At 36.1% G+C, this 18,104-nt stretch overlaps 1 protein-coding gene across 6 annotated transcripts in view; it reads right to left on the bottom strand.

Moving 5' to 3' along the window:
- LOC138707810 (serine/threonine-protein kinase NIM1) overlaps positions 1 to 18,104 on the bottom strand; it is a 918,589-nt gene that overhangs the window by 673,563 nt on the left and 226,922 nt on the right. For 5 of the 6 annotated variants that reach the window (XM_069837750.1, XM_069837752.1, XM_069837749.1 and 2 more), the window contains one exon: positions 3,370 to 3,533. The exons of the other annotated variant lie outside the window; for it this stretch is intronic. The gene's annotated coding sequence lies outside the window, so the exon portion shown is untranslated. The remainder of the gene's footprint in view (positions 1 to 3,369; positions 3,534 to 18,104) is intronic. 6 annotated transcript variants of the gene reach the window in all.

Here is an 18,104-nt window from a genome sequence, read left to right on the forward strand (position 1 = left end):
AGTACAAGCATCCACCATTAGGTACATTTCAACAATATGCGTGTGACTCAGACAACAGCATTAGCCAAGAATATATCGAGGACATCCCGCTGACTATAATGTCAATGGCTCTTATGTTGAATATTGTATTTGCTTTGTAACATTTCACCAAGTATAATTAATCAGAGTTACACTTCAATTTCTCACTTTCAAAATACACAGAGTCTTCGAGATTTTTTCGGAATTACATACTTTCAGGAAATCTTATATAAAAAGTGGTTCCTGATATGCTGTCTGCTTGTGTACAGCGATTTCTGCTTACCTATTGAGCTCCTCCATGTATTTTGCCATGTATTTACCTGCCAGTATATTACAAAATGATGCACATAACAGTGAATGAGTGTTCATTTGCAATCAAAATCCATTTCAAAAACTGTCAGGTGATTTCATTTTCATTTCATTTATTGTATTCCATAGATCTTACATTATAATTGAACCTTTAAGATGTGGAACAAGTCAAGATTTTACAAGATTACAATTTTTTGGTGACATGAAGTGAGGCGGGGGCTTTGTGATAGATTACCTGGCATTTGCCTTATGGTGGGGAGAAACCTCGGAAAAACTCAACCAAGTAATCCGCCCAAACGGGAATCTAATCCAAACCTGAGCGTTGCTCCGGATTAGTAGGCTAGCGAGTCTGCCGACTGAGCTACTTTAGTGGAAGTCTCAGATGTAAGACACTGCGCATGATCGGAGACCACAGCATTTATACACAAGATAACGAATATTGAGTTACTTAAATTCAGGCTATTTGGTTTGTTACTAACATCGTTCCAAAACTTACTTCAAAAACTGCAAGAAATATGGTAATATGACGTAAATAATAGATACATATATAAATAAATCGTGTAGTTAAATAAACATTGGACCTTCAAGACTAGATCGACACTCGGCACAGAAAGGCAAGCATTCGTGTCGTTTCAATAGCTCAGACGCTAAGACTTCTGCGTATTGTGTAGAAGAGTGCGAGTTCGAGTCTTAGTATACACAACGACTTTTTTTGTCTAAATAACGTTGAAATAGCTTCACACACACACACACACATATATACCACACCTGTGGAGTAACGGTCAGCGCGTGTGGCCGCGAAACCAGGTGGCCCGGGTTCGAATTCCGGTCGGGGCAAGTTACCTGGTTGAGGTTTTCCGGGGTTTTCCCTCAACCCAATACGAGCAAATGCTGGTAACTTTCGGTGCTGGACCCCGGACTCATTTCATCGGCATTATCACCTTCATTTCATTCCGACGCTAAATAACCTAGATGTTGATACAGCGTCGTAAAATAACCCAATAAAAAATTTAAAAAATATATACACATATATATATACACATATTATATATATATATATATATATATATATATATATATATATTTATTTATATTACACACAGTGTAAATGCGTATATATTAAAAACTAAGAATTAGAATTAAATTTAAAAAAATATATATATATTCCTAAGCCACACAGACAAACTTTTCCAAAGGTTTACAGTCCTTAGGTCCTATGCCATTTGTTGAGTAATTATTACAATATTTTATTAGTAGCTTTCCCATATGTGTAAGAAATGCACTCTGCACAAAACATTGTTTTTATCAAGGGAATAAAAGAGACCTACACCAGAAATACACAGACAACTGACATTTTGCACTGGTGTGCACTTTGGAGTAGGATAAAAATAGGCCTACGCATGCACGACCAGATGTCTTCCTGACTACGTTGATATCGAGTGAACCGCGCTGTAGAACTTTAAATTCCAACGACCAAGAGTCGTCTCATTCTTTTTTTAGGGGATCTGTACATACTAGAGATGAACAAAACTAACTGCCGCTCTCGCTCGCTGTGTTCGTTGCATTTGTCTTTAGAGTCTCGTCTCGTCATTCTCGTGCGCTTCAAGTCTCGCCCACCATTTTCGAAATAGCATTTGGTCGGCGTGGAAAGATTTCGTATCTTTGAATTACATACATCCTTGAAATAAATAACATTATAAATATTTAAATGAGACAAAAAGACAAACAGAACAGTATCTTAGCTATCAAAATATTTTGGTTCTATTATATATTACCTACGGCTATATAAATAGAAAAAAAAAACAATTCTCAAATAAATTTGCATTTCTAAGAAACATAAAACATAACGTTAACATCTTTTCACTTGAGATTGCACACTTGATCTCAAACATATGAAAAGAAAATTCCTAGCCTTTTAATAAGGGTCTAGTAATTAAATAAAGACTGGGAAACGGATTATTATACACTGAAAGGTAGAGGTGATGTTTCAAATAGGCTACTTTATTGTTTATACATATATAACAGTTGCCAAAGTAGATAAAAGTTCAGTCAGATATAAACAACTGTTGCGATTGAAGGCTTCTTGACGTTCGGAACTTCGGGAGTGATCAAACTCGACGTCTCGAAACACTCACAAGTAGTCTTTAGCTCAACGATGAGACGTATACATCATTGTCGTACGGTATTTCGGCTTTGCGGGCGCTGTTAGTCTTGTCACAGTCTAGTATATACAGTCACGAAGCTCAATATGTAGTAAATATGCATCCATAGATAGTTGCTAACCACTAGGATCGCTACTATCGCCTCATTACAGACAATGCGAAATAGTACCTGCACAGTCTATTGTTCCTAGTACCCTCATAAACTCAAGCTTCGTGACTATATATACTAGACTGTGGTCTTGCTTTCTCGATTGTTGTTCATCTCTAGTACATACTTAGTGTGGATGCCATCACAGCTATGGTATAACAATAATAATCAGACACTAGAATGGTTTGATTACAAGTAGACGCTCTTATTTACCTCTGGTTAGAAAGTCTTTACTAGGGAACGGATTTCTATGCTAGTCTTTTATGATTTCATGTATGGACACCAAGATAAAACAATTTAAAAAGAAAGTGCCGTAGTTTGACTTTACATCGCTAACAGTAGCCATAATATTTTGTGAATAATTAAACATACAATAAGAAATAATAAAAAACTTATATTTCCTCATAAGTAACAGAGTGGGGGATTGGAAGGCTCCTTCGAATACACGTGGAGGAGTTAATATAATGGTTTAACCAAGACAACAGACAATTAAATTTCATTCACACACAATCTATCTTATTCACATGATTGATACGCGACGGTTCTGCGCACATTCTAGTAACCTTTCGAACTATATCGTTGGTGTATAAATCTATAAATATTTTCGATAGACCTCAGAAATTATGTACATAATTTATGCACGTGTTTTTTTAAATTCAATATAGCATCTTGAAAATTTAAATTAATCAATGTCCTGATACACAAAGGAAAGGTAAGTGACATTTTTCTTACCAGAAATCTTCTGTGATGTCTTAAAATAAATCCCGATCTGGCAGTTTTTCTTTAATGTTCACATTATTTCACAGCGCGGCAACATTTCTTGGCGTGCAAGATAGCCTGGTTTCCTTGTTTCTGATCAGTTCCACTGAAGCTACCTCGGAGCAAGAGTGTTGGAACTGGAATTAAAATTTTTATTGAATTAGCAATATGAACCCATACGTCTGAAGATCTGAAAGTCAATATCTGCTGCAACATTACTTCAACACCGCAAATCATTAGAGAGACGAGCTGTGGTAATCTGCAAGGAATCTTGAAAAAAACAATTCTTTGCAATATAAAATTATGGGATGTACTAAATGAAATCATCTTCAAGACAGCGTAAAATATTTTTGTAAACTATTAGGACTTAATGATATTAAATTCTGTAATGATATACTGTATTTACTAACTTCTAAAATTCCATTAAGCTGCATTACTTTGACAGCTATCTGGAGTCTCTTTCACACTTTGTGCGTGCGGCATACACAGATACACAGTACTTTAATACGCAAGAATACTTTGAAGGGTGACTACTCACATAAACACATTCTTCATTTCGCTTAGTTTCCTACGTATAGTTATGCGCTTAATGTTTATGAAAATCTCATTATTTCCTTCACACGTCATGCTCGAAATGACCACTGTAGCGCCTAATATTATCTTCTACATGTCGCATCATTTACTGTCTTCTGCTGACAATCTTGACTCAACTTGTTAACGAATTATTTCGACACTTTTAACAAGTCTTGAACAAAGATTTAGGCCTACTCTCAATGACTCCATATCTAAAAACCCAGCACAGTGAACTTACGGGAATAAGCACGAGAAGAATCTGCCCTCACGATTTTTCAATTAATTTGCAATCGCTGATTAAAATTTAGTAGTAACACAAAAATGAGGCCATGCTATGTCGTGCATGAACCATGTACAACACCAGGAAAAAGTAAGCCTAATGGGCAGCTTGAACTAAATCCCAAATGCAAGATAAATGCTCTAAACAGCGGTTCCCAAAGTGTGCTCCGCGGAGCCCTTAGGGCTCCGCGAATGATTCTCAGGGGCTCCGTCTGCAGAAGTTATGAAGATGACAAAAATTGCTAATTCCATCTAGTCTCTAGCGGGGAAAACGGAAACGACTTCCATCAAGCGAAAAATACTTTCTGAGAAAATAGTTTGCGTTCTTCTTGCTACATGGAAGCATTAATATTAGATCTACCCGTCACTGGAACTATCTCGATCTTTCTTGCTTAACAAGTACTCAATGATTCTCGAAATTTATTTTATTTTTTATATACTGGGCAAGCAGCGTTTGTTATTCGTGGTACGTGGAATCTACAATCTATTAACTGTTACGTTACCTGAAAAACTATATATACTGTATACCTGCATGTTAATTTGATAGCCGATGTGTTAGCTAAACTTTCGTTGAACCGGAACTATGGCTTAAGACGGGCTCCCTAAGACCTAAGAGTCATTAGCCATCAACCAGTACTCAGTCAAATGGGGATAACAACAGCTATAACCTTATTTTCAAAGAAGGTAGTGCGAATTCCTGGGAAGTGAGTTCGGAATATGTTGAAAATGATTCTGTCTCAGAGTCTACGATGCCTATTTTAGAGGTATTGAAAGTAACAAACGAAAATATTGTGATTTATATTTGGACATGAGATTCACTGAGTTTGCTGATGAACATCCATAGTGTGTGATATGTAACAAAGTTTTTCCCAATAGGTCTATGTTCCCTGCCAAGCTTAGACTTCATTTCTCAATTCAAAAATTCACAACTAAAACTGCAGACTACTTCGAAAGAAAAAGTGACGAACTCCATGCAGTTCAGACAAAATTTTACCTCGTGTAAAAACAAACAACGAGAAAGCACTGAAAGCGTCGTACTTGGTTAGTCATGACCAGGCTCTTGCTGGTAAACCTCACCCTTTCTGAAACTCTTATGAAACCACTATTAGTGAAGGTAATGAAGTGCATGGTGGACGAGAAAACTGCAAACTTGATTTCCAGTGTGCCGTTATCAAATAACACTGTGCATAATCGAATCCAGAATATATGAAAAGACGTAAAAAATATCATGATTTCCCGTATCAGTTAAACGAAATTTTCGATACAACTTGACAAGTCCACGGTCGTTGCCGAATTACCTATGTTAATAATGTTTTTGCGGTATGAATTTTCAGGTTATTTCATGAAATATTTTGTTCTGCAGCCATTGCCAGCCTCTATAAGCGGTACTGAAATTGTTTCTTCTTCATTGAAAACTCGATACCGTGGGGCAATTGCATTGACGTGTCCACAGATGGCGCAAAGGCCATGGTAGGTCCTGTTGCTGGAGTTGTTACAAGGATCAAGGAAGTTTTAAAAACTGCACAAGTAGTCACTGTACTACACCAACACGCCCTCGCAACGAAAAAATGCCAGCGTTATTAAGGCAGGCACTAGACAACGCCGTCAAAATTATCAACTCTGTTAAGGCACGACCTTCGCAGTGTAGACTACTTAAAATCCTGTGTGAAGATATGGGTAGTATACACAAGCCATTGTTAGTAATATTACACACAGAAGTGCGATGGTTGTCGCGCGGTAAAGCGTTGTCCCGATTACATGAACTTCGAACGGAAGTTTCTTCACTTTTGAAATACCAGAAACGTTTGCTAGCAGATTATTTGAATGATCAGGAATGGTTGTACAAATTATGTTACTTGGCAGATATTTTTCAAAAATGAATTCAGCACATACATACAAGGTAAGCGGAAGACTATATTCGATGCTGATGAGGAAATTGTCGCACCGAAGGAAAAGATAGCGTTCTACATAGAAAGCTCGACAGTAAGGATCTTACGTTTCTCATTGACTTCAAACTTTATAGAAGAAAATAACATAACAATGAATGTCTCATTCATAGCAATAATGAAAGAACACCTAGACAATTTGCTTCAAAATATCATTTCATACTTTCCAAGGGATATTCAGGAATCAATTCTAAAGAAATATGAGTGGATTGTAGATCCATTTCCAGTGATGTCAAAACCAGCAGCCCTCACTGCTTCAGATATGAGGTCCTTATAGACATGGTTTCGAACAGCCACTGTCAGGCATAACTTAAAAGCAAACCATTTCCCAAATTTTGGGCTAACTTAGGGGAGGATCTTTTGATATTAAGTTCAAAAGCTAAATTTCTCTCACTGCCTTTTGGTAGCCTACTGTGCACCTCAGTGAAACGACCTTTTCGAGGTACACGGCTACAAAAACAAAATCTCGAACTTGTTTGGACACAGAAGACGATATACGTCTTCAACTGACTTCTATGACACCGGACATTGACAAACTCTGTCGCAAGAAACAGGCACATTCTTCACATTAACTTCGGCTGTACATATAATAGGGTAAATTAGGGTCTGTTGGACATTCGGGCATGTTGGACACTTTGTACTTTAACGTGTTACCTCGCCACATGTGGGCACCACAAGTACAAAGTGTCCAACATGCCCGACTGTCCAACAGACCCTAATTTACTCTATTGTAACTTTTTTAAATATCTTAACTACTTGTTAATATCATTTTATAGATTTAAATAAATTATATCCAATACTTTTTTACTATTGTTTCCTTTATTAATATATATTCATACTTCCGTTTATGTATCGTGTGAAATATGCTTCATAGAACGTAGACAGGTAAAATTAAAAAGTAAACATTTCTTGGAGCTCCACGAGAAACTTTTGCTTCAAAAAGGGCTCCGTGGCTGAAAAAGTTTGGGAACCGCTGCTCTAAAAACATATACCATAGATGAACAAGCTATCGCTAACGGAGTTACTCAAATTCGTTTCATTTGAAGTATTGTAACCAATTCTGCAACGCACTTGAAAAGATTCAAATAGAAAGGTTTTGCAGTAAATAATGCATGTATATATGTATGCATGCATGCAAACAATTTTAAATTATGGTTTTTTAACGACGCTCGCAACTGCCGAGGTTATATCAGCGTCGCCGGTGTGCCGGAATTTTGTCCCGCAGGAGTTCTTTTACATGCCACTAAATCTACTGACATGAGCCTGTCACATTTAAGCACACTTAAATGCCATCGGCCTGAGCCAGGATCGAACCCGCAACCTCGAGCACAGAAGGCCAGCTCTATACCGACTGCGCTACCCAGGTATTTGTGTATGTATGTATGTATACTTAGAGTATGTATATGTATATCGTCGTTGTTCCTGCAATAACTCCTAGGCCTATGTGACATATTGATCGATTTTCAGAGTTTTGATCTTTTAACCCGTCAATTCCCAGTGTCACCTACAAGTGCAGTTAATTCAAATGGCCTTATAAAATCTTTGAATTGATATAAGAAGATAGTGTTTGAATTATAAACAGTGTTGGAACGTTCGTTTTCAAATTTAGCCAACAACTGTCGTTTAATGTGATTGTTGACCGTTATTACTCATTATTTGAGATGGAAGCGTCACGGAGTGAGGACCCTTCACCACCAGGATCTTCGAAGCAAAGAAATAATGTGAAATGGTAAGTTAATGTAATTAATTCTTAGCAACTCGATATCCAGAATGTTCTAAGATATTGCTGTTTAGCACAGTCTGCGAATTTATAATGTTATGTCTTTAATTTTCAGTGAAATTGAAGATGTCACCTACAGGTGACACGGGGCATTACAGAATATACATTTCTAACATGTTTCAAAAATACATTTATTTCGTTCCAGTTTGAAACTGCATGAGATTATTGAGATGGTTAATGATGAGAGACCTGCTGCTGACTGTGCTATAGAGAAAATAGTGTTATTTCCACCTGAAGATGGAGATAGAACAGATGAAGAAAGTGGTGACGAAACGGAAACCAACATGAATCATTTACCAGGCCGTATTTTGAGATCAACTGTGGAAGTGAATGTAACTACTACTTCAATATCTGAAGCTGAAGAAGTGCCTGCAGTAAGAAGTAATTTGGGACAACAATCGTCATCTGAGGAAGTATCAAGAACTGATGAACAAGAGAGCACACAAAGGCAATGGTCAGGTAATGAAAATTATTTTCACTTGAAATCTGGAAGAGGTGATTGTGATGAAAAAGTGGAAAAGCAAGAATTTCACAACCTGACACTGGTTCAATGCTTTGAATTGGTTTTTAGTGATAATATTATTAATATAATTGTAGACATGTCAAATTTGTATGCATTACAGAGAAATCATTCACTAAATCTAAATTCGAAAGAAGTAAAAGTTTATGTTGCAATATTACTATTGACCGGTTACTTAACACCTCAATATATGAGGATATTTTGGGAGGTCAAATCTGATACCCACAATGAGATGGTTGCGAATAGCATTCGTAGAAATAGATTTTTTGAAAGTCACCAATATTGGCATATGGAGATAAGTTTGCAAAAGTGAGGCTTTATTTTCACAAACTTATTGCTAATTTTGCAAATAATTACCATAAAGTTACTTCAAGTCATGTTTCGATAGACGAGACGATGGTTCCTTATTATGGGAGGCACAGTGCTAAGCAACACATTCACGGGAAGCCATTGCGATTTGGGTATAAGCTGTGGTCAGCTGCAACACGTAATGGTTATTTGATAACATTTGAGCCATATCAAGGCGCAAAAGCAGCAGCCCTTCCCAATCAAGAAAAAATGGGCCTAGGTGCAGCTGTAGTTTTAGAATTGGAATCTCGTCTGCCCCCAGATTTCAAACTTTACAATCTATATTTTGACAACTTTTTCACGAGTTTGCATCTCCAAAGTGCACTTAGTGAAAGAGGGACTGGAGGAACAGGAACATTGCATGAAAACCGGCTCAAGAAATGTCCACTTATGAACTCATCTGCCTTGAAAGAAAAACTTGGAGCGATGTCTTTTAAAGCGGATAAGAATATCATCATTGTAAGATGGCATGATAATAATGTGGTGACAGTAGCATCCAACTGTCACGGCATAACACCCATACAAAAAGTTGACAGAGTACCAGCAAAAGGTGGTAAAAGATTGAAAATACAAATAGATTCCCCCTCCATGATCCAGAAGTATAACAAATACATGGGGGGCGTCGACCGATTTGATGAAAATGATGATAACTTGAGAGTTGGTCTTAGAGGAAAGAAGTGGTGGTTTCCATTTTTTGCGTTTTGTATTGATCCAGCATGCCAGAATGTCTGGCAAATTATGAAAGAGAGTGAAAATGGAAAGGATATGACATACTGTCAGTTTCGCAGAGCTATTGTTTTGACATGTTGCCAACTGCATGGTAAACCATCAGAAAGAAGTCACTTGGTGAATGCTCCATTGAAAGATCGAGTACCTGTAGAAGTAAAGAGAGACCTTGATGTCGAAGAACACACAAGAGTTGACTGCTCTCAAAGAAGACGTTGTCTGTGTCACCAGCGAACTAGAATCATGTGCAAGAAATGTAACGTAGGGTTACATATTCAATATTGGTACAATTTTTATGCTCATAAATAAATAAAATTACTAACATTATTGCTGTTATTGTACTTAAATATAATGTAATAGAAATAAACATCAAACAAAATTCTGTATACTTGATTTCATATAATAAAATAAATAATACGAACTTATATTGTATATCAAGTCTAGTGTACATTTATCGCCCCGTGTCACCTACAGGTGACACATCTGTTAGGCCTATATATATACGAAAATTAAAACCAAAAACATATGTGATCATATATTCAACACATCAGCACATAATTAAAAAAAAATTACTAAGAAAATATCATTATTTTAACAATGGGACTTGGAGAGTTAAGTAACTTAAATAGTGATACAGCAAATAATAAAATCCCCTATATGCAATTATATTGCTGTGTTTCGAAAATGTAAGTATTCACAGTCTCCTATGTACGGCTGCCATAGGATGAATAAATGTGTTTATTCTTCCTACTGAAAATTTTATATTTTGCACATAGAAGTTATTGCATTATATATATATATATATATATATATATATATATATATATATATATATGTATATATATATTTGTGTGTATGTGTGTGTGTGTGTGTGTGTCGTTCAGTAAATCGCGAAATTTGGACCTTCGTGAGGATATTGACATGCCGCGCAGAAATGAAACCGTCAGTTTCCTCTCATTAGATCAAATGGCTCAAACATCTGAATGTCTCCTCGAACACGCTCCTTTCCGCATGACAGATAGACGGCTGAGCCGTTTGAGCTACTATGGCGAGACTAGAGGTCACTCTTCTGAGCGGCATATCAATCTCTTTACGAACGTTATCATGTGAATCGCGCTATGAAACGACTTCCAAGAGTCGACCTATTACTTTTTTCTGGTAATGCGGAATGAAGAAAACATCAAATGGAAATCCTTTCAGCAACTTATTTCAATTTCCTTCAACATATCGTAGTATAATTCCCGTAACAAACTTCCGACAAAAGCGAAAGACCGGACACATCCTTCACAAACTATTCCCTTGTATAAATGAACATAGAACTATTGCTCGAACCTTGCTTCCAAACTTGCATAAGAGATATTCGCGTACCAACCCATGAATATTCCAAAGACTTCAACTTCAATTACGATACATATAATTTAAGCAGCGGATAATACATTGATACTGAATTAGACGGAGTTGTGCAATAATAGACCAACCAACAATTAAAAAAAAAAGATATATTTGCACAAATCTATTGATGGTAGGTTAATTTAACTCGAAAAAATTCAAGAATAGGATATCTGAATTTTGCTGCTATTTATAAGCAAAAATTCGTTTGTCATAAAATTCATTTATTTACTTTGCTTTGAAATATTAATTCAACTGCTGGTCTCTTATTAAATATCTGTTAGTCTTTTTTTGGTATTATCCTGCTATTTTTTTGTAATAGTGGGAATATTATAATACTTTTTGAATAAAATGTTTTATAAAACAAAAAACATTTATTCCAATGGCCAATATCTCGAAAGAGGTTTTTGGAGCTTGGTCTATTATTGCGTAACTCAGTCCAATTCAGTTGCAATAACCAAATAATTAACAGAAAATCGGGTACAGTCGTATGTCCTGTCATTCTTTGCAAATTGTGTGGATTAACTCTTGAACCAATTCCAATTACAAGAGAACGAAATATCTAACTCTAAAACCAAGAAAATCTAGCACATGTTATATGAACTTCTTTGCTTATTTTTAGACTCTTCAATTAGTATCGAATTGTACTATCACAGACTGTACGGACCGATTATTTAGTCCTGACAGCTCAGCAACGCGAAAGAGGGGAAGTAATAGGAGGAGTGGGGAGAGTTCCGGAGTAGAGATAGGGCGAGCGGTCGGTAAAGGCAAGCGAGTGAATAACCCAAACATCCTTTGCCGTAACTAAATGGACTCGCCTGTCCCACGCGCACATCTCCGGCGACTGTCAGGACTAAATAATCGTACTGTAGATAATTTTGTTTTTTTTTTTTTTCGTACACCAAGTTTATGTCATGCAATGATTAGTGATAGACTATTTCTCCTGGCGGGTCAGAAGAACGGATGCCCGCTACCTTGTTTTGTCATCGCAGTCAAGTGTTACGAAATATGATGTCAGTGAGTCATTTATAGAAATGGAGCCTTCATCAAATTCGGACCGTCCCAGCCTTCGCTAATTTTGAAATTTGAATTTATTTTCTTGTGAAGAGCACCTGCAAGGTGGAATTCATTACCTCTTTGACAGTTAAATGGCCAGAAAAATGATCATGAAGGTTAAATTTTGGTGTGAGCGAGAAACGGCGAGTACATTTTTGCGTGGAGCAGAAAATGTGCTGTTACGTAAGCGAATCTAAACACAAAATCTCTTAATTTATTTCCCTTACAAACAAAGATCCAGGGGTGCGCGATAACCTGACCAGCTCGCGAAGATTATTCTCATTGGTCCACATAAGAGACTTCATAACCAGACAGCGGATTTTCGGTCCCGATACTGAACGTTAGGTGTACGACAGTTGCAAAATGTCATTGAACTCATTGCTACGCTCCCTCTGTACGCTTGTCGCGGTGTAGGGACCGAAAATCCGCTGTCTGTTCAAAACTGACGATTGAAAAATGTATTTTCTTTTTCCTCTGAAAGATAAATTGGTTAAACACTAGTGTGCTTTCAGTACTGTCTGTTTGTTTTCAAATAATGATCCATTAAGTAATGAAATAACGAAAGCAATTAATCTAAAATGAACCTGAGTATATTGAGCGTGGAACGTATAATCCAAGTTCTATTCCGAAGTGATTAAGAAAACTATAAAAAGGAGCAACGACTCTAAAGTCTTCCTGGCACGAATGCGCACATCTAAGTACAGTCATTTTCTGATTCTGGAGGCACCGCGCCCTGTTAATTGGGCGTGAGAAGTGATTAAATTAGCCTACATCAATAGACAGGCTATGCAGGCGTACTGCTTGGCTCAAGAATTTTATTTTGAAATTAACTTCTAAAATAAAAATGAAACCACTATCTTAATGAACCCCGGTTCAATCTTGGGTAAAACCCATGAGATATGGTGGTGAAAACGTTGAGTGGGTCTGAATTCGATTTGGGGAGGGTAAACATTAATGCAGGTCAGCATTTTATTTTACACTCTTCATAAGTTTATCCTGGCTTCACAAGTTTTCGCGAACTTCGAGAAATATTCAGAACCTCTCATCAACCAAACATTTTCAACTGCCATTCATCTATACTTTCTGATAAGACCACCAGAGACCTGTAAAGGCATCTGTTGGAGATGAGAAAACGCCATGAAAGATAAAATACTAATAAACATTTCCCTCAATTCTTTCGAGTAACAGTAGTAAAGGGTATTGTTATTTCCTCTTCCGTAATCTACAACACAGTGTCACCGAATTTATATTATTTCTGAAATAAGTCATGGTAACTCCGCGCTTGAATTTAAGAATCTCACATAAGTTACAGAGAAAAATATGAGAGCCAACGAAATAAAGCCAATGATTAATAATATTTAATGCAAATGAAGGGTCCACGAAAAGAACATGCCGAGTCACTCTCCTTAAATTTTATAGGGGAGCATTTCTCACCTTTAATGCACTGATACGACATCATTAGTTTACATCTCATCAGTTTAAGTTACTCCGTTACAATGCAGACTTTTTGCTATTCTGATTTACTATGAAGATAGTTAAATTTATGAGTAGGACCAGGAAGTTCATATATTTGCATATATTTTTCCATTAGCTGTAATTAATTGCTGATTAACTATCTTCACGAATCATCACAGTTAAGCTTATCAAACCAAATTTTATGTTGCCCATATTTGCATATATTGACTTTTGAAATAAATGCATAATATTTATAATATTGTATTATTGTGGCATAAAGCTGATTTTATGTTGCATAAAAAACATAATTTGGATTTTTTTTTAAATTAAAGCATCTTATTCTAGTCTTGAAAACTGGTATTGAGTGAAATTATTATAATTATTTTTACCAGAAGGGTATTGAAAGTTTCGCGGAAAACCTAGCGAATCTCACGGCACATTAGTGTGCCTAAAGCAGTAACGCCCTTGGAAAGGGTAGGCATATCCTTAAATGTGGCGTTGCAAGTGTTTGAAGAAACAATATCCAGCCTAAATTCCGTCCCTAGTAGTGTAGGGGAAAAGCTTAAGGACAAAATAATTTACACGATAATCTTGGATACGAACAAATGTGCAAAATTAGAGATATTTTAAATGGAAAATTCCAGTGAATTATCTTTTACTGTGGAACATTAGCAGCATTTAAGTATGCCCCAGTAACGCCTTGCGACGTAGAGAGAAGCTGTTCAAGATACACATCTATCTTCAGAGGCAATAGACACTATCTATTGAAAACCTACGCCATATACGTAATTATCGTGAACTGCAACTGAACGCTTCTTTTGAACAGCGAATCACATACTTCAGCCTCTCAACAATAAATGCGAGGTTAATCTCATCTAGTTTGTATTATTATTATTATTATTATTATTATTATTATTATTATTATTATTATTATTATTATTATTATTTAATGATATATCAAGAAATATAGAATTGTATCAGTGCATATTTATTCGCATATTTTAAATTTTTAAAGGCATACTTGCATGGCATATTTAGTAGACTTTTAGAGCATGAAGTTCCTGGCTGTATTTATGAGCTAGCAGATGAGACCAAAAAAGAACAAACAAAAAGTGACTTAGATTGTTCTTTCCGTGAACCTTTCAAATTTTTGGTGAATCTTTCTTCTGTCCCAGCCACTAATAAATAAATGAAAAAATACCTTGAAAATGCCTTGTATTTATAGTACTGATTAGTAGAAATTGATGTGATCACTGGGAGAGCTGTAAGCTTGCCCAACCCGCCCAAAGTACGTATCTTACTTATATACGAAAATCGTCGTGCGTGAACAAAGAATACCGCCATATTTCTTTAATGTAACAGTGGGTTTCAGTGTTGCCAACATAGTAATAATACTACACACCTAATCAAACCAAACCTAACCTTTCTCATAATACTACACACTTAATCAAACCTAAGCTAACATGTCACATAATACACACCTAATCAAACCTAACCTAATCTGTCACATAATACCACACACCTGTAGTAACATACCTCACATTTAGAATCATTTCGTTTTCATGTATTGCCGGCTCTGCCAATCGTGTCGGTTTCCATCTAGTGGATCGTACTAATAATACTAATTCGAAGAAGCAATGGCCACTTTCATAATAATTACATTTGACATGTTTCGTGATATACTAAATGTGTTAATGTAGTAATAATTCTATATATGGTACAATAAGATATGAAATGTGTTGTGGTTGTGATAAAAGTATTGAAAATTCCTTTATAGCGCCACATTGGCAGTGATAAAAGTGTGCAATATTCGTTCAGTGGCTGGTGGAGGCTCTAGATTGACTAATTTTTTTTATTCAGGGTTGACAAACGTTCCGAATTTTAAGGAAAATTCCTGTATTTAACACACACCCTATGTCCCGTGTATCATGTTAATTTGTTTAGAAGATGCCAATTTTTCGTTGTTTTCAAACTGTGACGTTTTCAAAAATACTAGCCAAGGTAAACACTAAACTTACTGAAAGTTTTCCCAAATTTCTTCGTAACTTCTATGGAGTACGTTGAAAATGGCTACATTCTTCTAATTAAAATTAGTTATAAAAGAATAACCTTAGATCATAAAATAGAACCGATTAATGATACAGTAAACACTTGGGCACTGGTATTGAAATTTAAGTGATAAACATAAACGAGTTCCGTGGCAATATACTGTCGATGATTCCTTCTAAATTAGTAAGTTATCATAAATTACACGAGGAACAATTTCAAGTATAACCTATGGAGGGATAATGCCACATTTCTCCTAATTACTAAATTTCTACTGAAACATACCAGCTTCATATTCATTTTTCTCGAAGGTTTTTCTCAAATTTCTTGAAGCCGACAGACATGACAGCAAGTCTTCACTTGGTTTAATTGAGAGGATTTATTTACTTCAAAACACTTTGTTTTATATCTTTCAAAGACTTGTTAATGTTCTAACTTAATGAAGGAGTCTTCTAATGGCAAATAAAATCTGTAACACAATTCCACATCTGTATTTCCAAAATACAAACTTTATGTATAAAATTAAAATTCGTTTATTAAAAACTGAATATAAATGACATTACTTTTTTCGCAAAAATTATATAATTTACACGTAGAAATGTTTATATGGCAATATGTTTTCTTTAGGTGTATTCCGGTTTTAAATATCTGGCAACATTATACTGAGTACTACGACTTTCATTGCTAATTTCAATTCACCACTGCTTAGCTATCACGTCATCTCGACGATCAGTAGTCCGCGTACAGTACTTTTAGGACATTCTATCGCTGTGAAGTAACGGCTGATTCACAATAAACCGGGAACGGAAAGGACAAAGAGAACGAGAACGGAAATATTGTTAAAATAAATGTATTTAAATGTGAGCATTCACAGTAGTTAATTGTGAATGCTCATATTGAAATACATTTATTTTAACAATATTTCCGTTCTCGTTCTCGCTTCCGTTCCCGGTTTATTGTGAACCAGCCTTAACGGTTAGCATGTCTGACCGTGAAACGTGCGGGCTTTGGTTCAAGTCCTGGTTGAGACAAGTTACCTGGTTGAGGATTTTTCAGGGGTTTTCCCTCAACCCATTTTGAGCAAATGCTGGGTACGTAAAGATTAATTTTTGGTCCTACATAATTCATCTGTTATGGTAACAATTGTTATTAGAGGAGAAAAATTCGCTCCGGCGCCGTGGAACGAACCCGGGTCCTTCGTTATACGTACTAAGTGCTCTAACCACTGAGCTACACCGAAATCCAATCTACAGCATCGGATAAAATCCCTCCCCTCTAGTGTTTTTCTCTTTCTGGCCTCACTCCATGTTCGACATATATGTTGACATATTACGATTATATTAAGTCAACTGCCATTATACAAGGAGCGTACTCAATTGGGTGACTTGGTGGCCGGGATTCCACAGTATAGGCACTGTTGGACGAAGAATCTACCTGAAGATTAAATTTTGATCCTACAGAATTTATCTGTTATGGTAACAATTGTTTTTAGAGGAGAAAAATTCGTTCCGACACCGGGATCGAACCCGGATCCTTGGTTGTATGTACCAAGCGCTCTAACCGCTGAACTACGACGATGTCTTAACTTACGGACTGCAGTTTCATCTTCCGTATATCTGAGGGGCTTTGGGTGGCAGATTGCATTGGGATATATTTTCCCGGAGTCCTATAATTTTCATCCCAACTTCAATTTCAACACTACTCCGTTATTACCACATATCGATGGATAAGAAGTTATACATCGTATCTACAAAATGGTCATTTACTTTAACTACAATATTATTTAGATTAACGATATTACTATTGTGTTAACAAAATTGGAGAGTTAACTAATATTTTGTCCTCGAGTACAAAATCTTGCAAAGCAGAAGTAGGCCTATACAGTATATAAATATTTTGTCTATTTTGGGAAAAATTAATTTTTGAAACAGTTGCTTTATTCACCTGCAAGTTTACAGATGCGAGATATCACTTCTTGCCTATGTAATTTCTTCGCTGTTATACTCGATGTACAGAGATAAAGGGATATAACTGCATAAATTTTGAACTAGTAAACTATAAAACTAATAGACAAGTTCGAATAACCGTTTCTCAATCTATAATGATTATGGAAAAAAATCGAGTTTCTATTGATATATTGAAAGCGGATACGTTGCAACAGCACAATGTTTGATTCCCCATAAATTAAAAACATATCTAGGTGCTCACGATTTAATTTTGGCACTGTCCTTATTTGACTTCATCTTCAGAATTCTACGAACAGACTGGCGACTGTCACAAGACTTGCTACTGCTGAGGTACAACGTAAGAACGCAGATAAAAACAGTGTACACTTGCCGAGCAACCCTTAAGTGCTACGTTGCCAATTTTCTCTTAAGTTTCCGTCACACTGTAAATGCGTTTTTAATCAGTTCATTTTGTACGTTATTACAAAAATGAAGCGTTTTTCGAAGAAATGAAGAAGGAATACTTTTTTTCGGCTTTTCTTGGCGTTGATATCTTACCATTCATATGTCTCAATACACAAGTTTTACCGTAAATTGTATTCAAATTTTAAACACATTATTACTTTTCGGCTAAACCGTTATTC

The sequence above is a fragment of the Periplaneta americana genome, chromosome 10 (genome assembly GCF_040183065.1).
Source record: "Periplaneta americana isolate PAMFEO1 chromosome 10, P.americana_PAMFEO1_priV1, whole genome shotgun sequence".
Classification (NCBI taxonomy): Eukaryota; Metazoa; Arthropoda; class Insecta; order Blattodea; family Blattidae; genus Periplaneta; species Periplaneta americana.